The sequence below is a fragment of the Canis lupus genome, chromosome 34, assembly GCF_011100685.1.
Source record: "Canis lupus familiaris isolate Mischka breed German Shepherd chromosome 34, alternate assembly UU_Cfam_GSD_1.0, whole genome shotgun sequence".
Taxonomy (NCBI): domain Eukaryota; kingdom Metazoa; phylum Chordata; class Mammalia; order Carnivora; family Canidae; genus Canis; species Canis lupus.
Window position 1 is genome coordinate 22640841 of NC_049255.1, and position 6968 is coordinate 22647808.

The window sequence follows — 6968 nt, forward strand, 5'->3', positions numbered from 1 at the left end:
AAAACTGTGATGCTTAATTTTTATACTGTGGATTCTGCTCTATTTCTTTGGAAAACATTTTTGCTCTCTTTTCATCAATCAATCCAATTATATTTAGATTATAAATTCTATCTCATTTTCTGAGGATGATGACTCAAGTTTCAGATCAGTTTCTTAAAATGTTACTCCCTTGTTTGAGTCAGTTCTGTACTTAGTTGGGCTGAGACTTATGAGAATTTATTCCCAGAATTAACAGTTCTTTCCTTTGCTCTCTGCCATTTGCTCACATCCCCAGCCCACCTGTTTTCTTTTTTTCTTTCCTGTGAACAGAAAAAAGTTATTGGAACTTCCACACTGTATCAATCTGAAGTTGTGGTTTACCTTCAAATACTTCTACGGCCACCTGGGTGGCTCAGCATCTGCCTTTGGCTCAGGTAGTGATCCTAGGGATCCTGGGATCGAGTCCTTCCATCAGACTCCCAACAGGGATCCTGCCTATGTCTCTACCTCTTTCTCTGAGCCTCTCATGAATAAACAAGATCTAAAAAAAAAAAAAAAAAAGTTTACCTTCAAATACATCTAAAAAAAAAAAAAAACCTAAAAACTCACCCCCATAGTGTTGCTTCTCCATACCAGGACTCCTTTCTATAGTCTATAGTTGTTTTCCTTTGATTTGCTTGTTTGTTTTGCCTAGATTTTATAGCTTTTATCAACAGTAGGGTTTGGCTGTTGGAAGCTCATGTAACTATACCAGACCTGGAATTTACATAATTGTTTTTTTTCAAGTGTTCTGCCCCATTTTTTTGGTCATATATTCCAGAGGGAATTATAGTTCTGATTATAGAGGAGAAAGGGTGTGACAAAAGAAGCACTATTCAATTATTAATCCTACACTTTAGGTGGGATTACCTCATGGTATAGAGGAAAGAAAGCCTGAATTGTATTCTTATTTGAAATTAATTAGTTGTTTGTGCTTGGGAAACTCATTTTGCTCTTCAGAGCATCAATTTAGCTAAGAATGTATTACCAGACCTCCTTGCAGAAATCCTTTACAAACTCTACATATCTACAGAAAATAAGGGGTTATTATACTCAGAATCCTGACACAGCTTTCTTAATAGATAATTTTGTTTAGCATGTTTGATTATTAAGAAGCATTTTAGCATTTTTCCAAAGTCAAAGAGAAACCTAAGTAGCATGCAGAGACTGGGTTTTGATCTGTGACTTAGTCTACAATGTTGCCGCCCCATTAGTTGAAGCTGAAATAATCACCGTCTGCTGATCCATCATGTCCTCTGAGCATATTTTTCTTTGCTTAGTTTTCAGGCAGGCTTGGAATTAGGGATCTAAATTAGAAATTATCCTATCTGCTTATTAACTTATAGATCAGCTTCATTTTTTTAGAGAAAGCAATTAAGAATATGATGAGCCTGCAGTAAGAGAGGCTGTCTGAAGGCTCTTTATGGTTCTCATCACTTAGAAGAATAGCTAAGCAATAAAACACATCTGAAATTTATGGATTTAAGACTTAAACCATGGTGACTATAATTTTTGATTTTAATAAGCTTTTTACTCTTCAGTAAATGAATAAGGAGCAATTTTTTAAATTACATTTGCTCCTTCATGCAGTTATTTTATATTTTATTCCTCAAAACATACCCATTTGTTCATTAGAATTTGCATTCAGATATTACTTGTGACTGGCATATAGGTAAAAAGCTATGATTAAAATAATTTATTTGGGATTTAAGCTTTAAGTTTACTTAATCTTAGGAAGGAAAGAATGGGAGAGGAAGCAAATGACTTTTAAAAATATAAAAGTTGTATTTTACCCCATTTTAAAAGTATTGGTATAGTTTTTAGGCTGGAATTTGAAATTTCATGATAATACCTGGCACTTTACATGAAGCATTATCTGATCAACTTCTTTGGCAAAGCCATTTAGCAATGAATATTAAAATATATTCTGCTTTAAGATAATTAATTAATGCATGGTATATTTGAAATTTCATGTTTAGGTGGTATATATGAATGAAGCATGATAAATACCAAAAATTATTATTGAGAACCTCAGAATTTCAATGGCTGTGAATAATTTATTTTCCTTTTTATTTTAGATATTCAATAACTCTAGTTTTAGTATAATTTCACCACCTTTATGTTTTACTCATAATTCTTTTTTTAGTGGCATTAACATCTCTAGAACCAAAATGCATGATTTGTTATGTTACTATGACTTACATATTCGCCTTTGCTCTTTGAAATAGGAAGTGTCCTAGAAGTGAAGCCAGAAGAACTGTCTGGGTTTCTGTTGTAAGGTTAGCTGAATGGTTTTAATAAACCAAGTAACCTTCTGCTTTCCTATCACTGGAAAACAGAGAAATCTTGTTGCCGTTACCATTTACAGAGATTTGAATTAAAAGCTCTTTGAAAATATTATTGTACTTTCCTGTAGTGTCTTGTGCACAGTGAGCATTCCATATACAAATTGTAATTGATAGACAGGGCTAGCCCGTCTGATCCTGGTAAAATGGTAGGCTAAAGTAGTATAAAATTCTTCCCACAATGAACAACAAGAGATGTTGGATTTAATACAACAATACATGAAATGTGTGGCTGAACTAACAAGATGGAATACAAATCCCCAGGTGGTAGAAATGAAAAGTGGTAAGTTCATGGATTGAATCTCTGGAAACCATAGGACACAATAAATAAAAGCAATGAGTATCAGACTCAGTGTTTCTAGTTCTTGGATTTTAATGACCAAACTTTAATTCATTTATGTAAGAAGTTGGACAGATGAGTTGATTCATATAACTGAGGGCCTAAGGGAATTGAAACCTCAGTGAAAAAATAAAGTAGAATAAAATCTGTACACTGACATAGGAAGCAGATAGATAGCAATGAAGCTTCTCCCTGCCTAGATTCTGGATGGAAAAAAAAAAAAAAAAGAAAAAGGAGAACTTGGAAACCTGAACCCAAGTCTTTGAATATTAGCGTCTAAATTGCCAATAAATACAATAGAGAGATTCTCATCTCAATAATTAAGATAAAATTTGATTCCAAATCTGTGACTACCTAACAAAGCAAATATAAAAATATTCTAAAGAGACATTCCACCATTGGATAACAAGAACATCTATCAAAATATTGCAAATTAAAATAGTTTGTGGGAGGTTATTAAGAACTGAAGAGTCGATCAGAGCATTGAAAGATAAATTGGAGAAAATGTGGAATGCAGCACAGAGACAATGAGATAGAAACCTGGAAGCCAAGTCAGAAACAGAGAGAATAGACTGAATCAATGCCCAACACACATTAAATAGGAGTTCCAAGAGCCAACAATATAGAAAGTAACAACATGGTTATTGGAAAACAACATAGTTTAGAATTTTCAGAATTAAAATTGTTCATTTTCGAGAAGCGTAAACTCCATAAAAAATAAATAATTCCACACTTAGACATATTTTATTAAAACTTCAGAACATTAAATCAAAGAGAACATGTAAAATACAACTGAAATAGAGAAGACATTACATAAAAAGAACTGTAATTAGACTGACTATAGATAGCTCAACAAAAACAATAGGAATCAGGACTATGGAATAATACCTTTACAGTGTGGAAAGGGAATAGCTGTCAACCTATAATTCTCTGTCAGCTAATCTCTCAAGAATGAGGGTCATATGAAGCAAATTTCAGATAAACAAGACTGAGAGAATTTTCTTCTGACAGGCTCCTTTTTCAGGAAGAAAGATTTTAAATCAAGTGGGATGCAAGAAAATATTAGGAAATATGTGAGTAAATAATTGTATAATTTTTGTATTGTTTGTGCAGAAAGCAAAGCTATTGATTAAACTTTAAAATTTAGAAGTTAAAAGTAACCACAGAAGAATATAAATGACACTGTAAAACTGAAATTAGTAGGGACAAGAACAAGAAATAAGTTATATTACACTAAGATTAATCTAATGGAAGAACAGAAAAGAGAAAAAGTGTAAAGAAGAAGGCATACTATGGAAAGTACAAAATTACATATGCAAATAAAGCCATTGAGTGCTTATAGAAAAATTAAGCAGCATTGTAAGTGTATTAGACGTGTTTTTACATTTAATTCTTACAATGATGTCAGGCAACAAGCATCATAAGCATGTCATTTTACAGATTATGAAACTGGCATGCAAATGACTTAAATAGTTTGCTTAAACTCCCACAGCTAACTCAAGAGAGTCTGGGTCTGGAGTCCATTCTGTTACCACTATAGTTTTTCTATATACAAAATTAAGATGGTGAAATAAATCTAAAGTCATCACTAAATAACATGTAAATGGTTTAAGATTGACAGTTAAACATAAATGGTATGATATTGCCTATTAAAAGACTTTCAAAATGGATTAAAAACCCACACCACCAAAATATGCTATTTACAGAAGAAAAGCCTTACATGATAAGTAATAAAATAATTAATAATGAAATTATGAAGCTGGGAAAAGATATCAATGTCTAACCAAAGAAATGCTTAGTTTACATTAACAAAAAAATAGGGATTAAGGCAAAAAAGTCTTACTAGGAAATAAGAGGGTCATTATATGATGAAACAGGAATAATTTATCAAGAAAATAGAAAGTACTATTAAATTGCATTTTTAAGATGAAAGCAAAAAACCTGCAAATCTAACGATTTACTTGGAAAATATACATACAAAAAAATCAGCTACTTTCTTTCCTCTCTCCCACCCATTTTGGCAGCTGCTTTTGTTTGGGGCCATCCTGCACCTAGGGCAGGAGGATGGTGGCTGCAAAGAAGACAAGAAAGTCACTGGAGTCAATCAGCTCTAGGATCCGACTCATTATGAAAGTGGAAAGCATGTGCTGGGTATAAGCCGACTCTGAAAATGATCAGATATGGCAAGCCAAACTGGTCATCCTTGCCAACAACTGCCAAGCCTCAAGAAAATCTGAAATAGAATACTTTTCCTATGATGGCCCAAACTGGTGTCCGTCACCACAGTGGCAATAATATTGAATTGAGCTCAGTGTGTAGGAAATATTACAGAGTATGTACGTTGGCTATCATTGATTCAGGTGATTCTGATAACATTAGAAACTTGCCAGAACAGACTGGTGAAAAGTAAGTCACACAAAATTTTTCTTTCATTGTATTGGCCAGAGCTTATTTTGAACACACACACATACACACACACACACAGAATCAGATAAAGAATAACATTATCTCCTTGGTATTTATGTATCAGGAAATATTCATAGCCTAATTTTCCTCCAACTTTATAAATACCCTTTGCTAACATTCATACTCAAAATTAACAAATCATACTTATTCAGAGCTCAAGGAATAAACATTTTAGCTAAAATTTCAAACATGCCTTGGACATAATGCTAATAATGTTTCATCTTAAACAATGTATTCATGAAAACCTTCTTGATTTTTCTAACAAGTATGTCTCTCATTTTGATTCTCCAAAGTGCTTACTTTACTGAACATGTCTTACATTAACTTGGTGGTTCTCAGCCAGGGCATCATTCCCCACCAGGGAACATTTGGCAATGCCTGGTGACATCTTTGGCTGTTACAACTCTGGGGGTCATGACTGTGAGGGGGTCTTGTGGTAGGTCAAGGCCAGAAACAATGCTAAGCAGGACACATGGGTGGCTTAGTGTGTGAGCATCTGCCTTTGGCTCAGGTAGTGATCCAGGGGTCCTGGGATGGAGTCCTGAATCGGGCTCACAGCAGGAAGCTTGTTTCTCCTTCTGCCTATATCTCTGCCTCTCTCATTGTGTCTCTCATGAATAAATAAGTAAAATCTTAAAAAAAAAAAAGAATGCTAAGCATTCTAAAACGCTCAGAGCAGTTTGCAATAAGAAGCTATTTGGCCCAAAATATCAACACTGTTGGGATTGAGAAGGAGACACCCAGTTTTAGTTTGTAGCTTGTTAGTTTTCTTTTTTATCTTCTCTACTTTCAGTGACATTGAAAGTATCATGGACTGGGGCTTACCTGGGATTCTGTATAATATGTAGTGTCATGTCTGCCGCAGGGTCAGTCAACATTTGTGAAACTGCATTTTCATTCAATGTCAATCCTTAGTGTCCATCATGTTTGCAGTGCTCTCTTCAGAATGTGTGTGAAAGAGTCTAAGCAGGAAGTCTTTATTCTCTAGGAATTCCCAGCTTAATAGTGAAAGAGAGGTATAAATAGATACTTCATAATACAATACAATGTACTTGAAAAGAATATGAGAAAAAAGTATCAGTGTGAAGCCAAAGTCAGAACTAAGATTTCATACAGCAAACCAAAACAAAGCAGAACCTATTTGGCCTACAATAATATTGAAAAATTTCTTTGCCTATTTCAGTTAGGTTAAACTAGAATTAGAAAACTAAATGCAACATATAGAGATGTAACACCAACAAAATCCCTTCCTTCCAAAATAATGTTATTAAGTTTGCATAAAACTGGGAGACTACCTTGAATTCGTCTTTCAGCACTATTCTTGAACTGCTGAACTGTGAAGTTATTTTAAAATCCAAGAAATTTTGTACTTATTTGTCCATTTTCCATTGTATTCTGTTTTTGTTTTATTTATGAAATATTTTTTCTAATCTCTCCAAGGCTCTGATTAGTGTTGTTTTTATATGAAGTTTTTTTCGTGAATTATCTGTGTTAGCTTCAGTGATATCTTTTCTCTTTTATGCTTACTTTGTTCTACTCTTCCATTTTGAAAGATTTATTTTATATTTGATCATTGTTTGTGCATTCATATTTGACTGCAGTGTTATAATTCAATGTTTCCGATGCACAAAATTCTTATGTAAAAATAACGATTCCTCTTATATTCAAACAAGATCTATGTGAAGATGAGTTTGAAACTATTGAGCAACTCAAATAAGACTTGAAATAATGAAAAAGAATTCCAGTTTCTTCAAGTGAACTATTATAAAATTTAAATCTATATAAATTAGAATAATAGA

The 6968-nt window shown here is 33.3% G+C and overlaps 1 pseudogene; it reads left to right on the forward strand.

Annotated features, from left to right (window-relative positions):
- Positions 1–4767: 4767 nt before the first annotated feature.
- Positions 4768–5113, forward strand: LOC106558205 (annotated as a pseudogene).
- The last annotated feature ends 1855 nt before the right edge of the window (positions 5114–6968 follow it).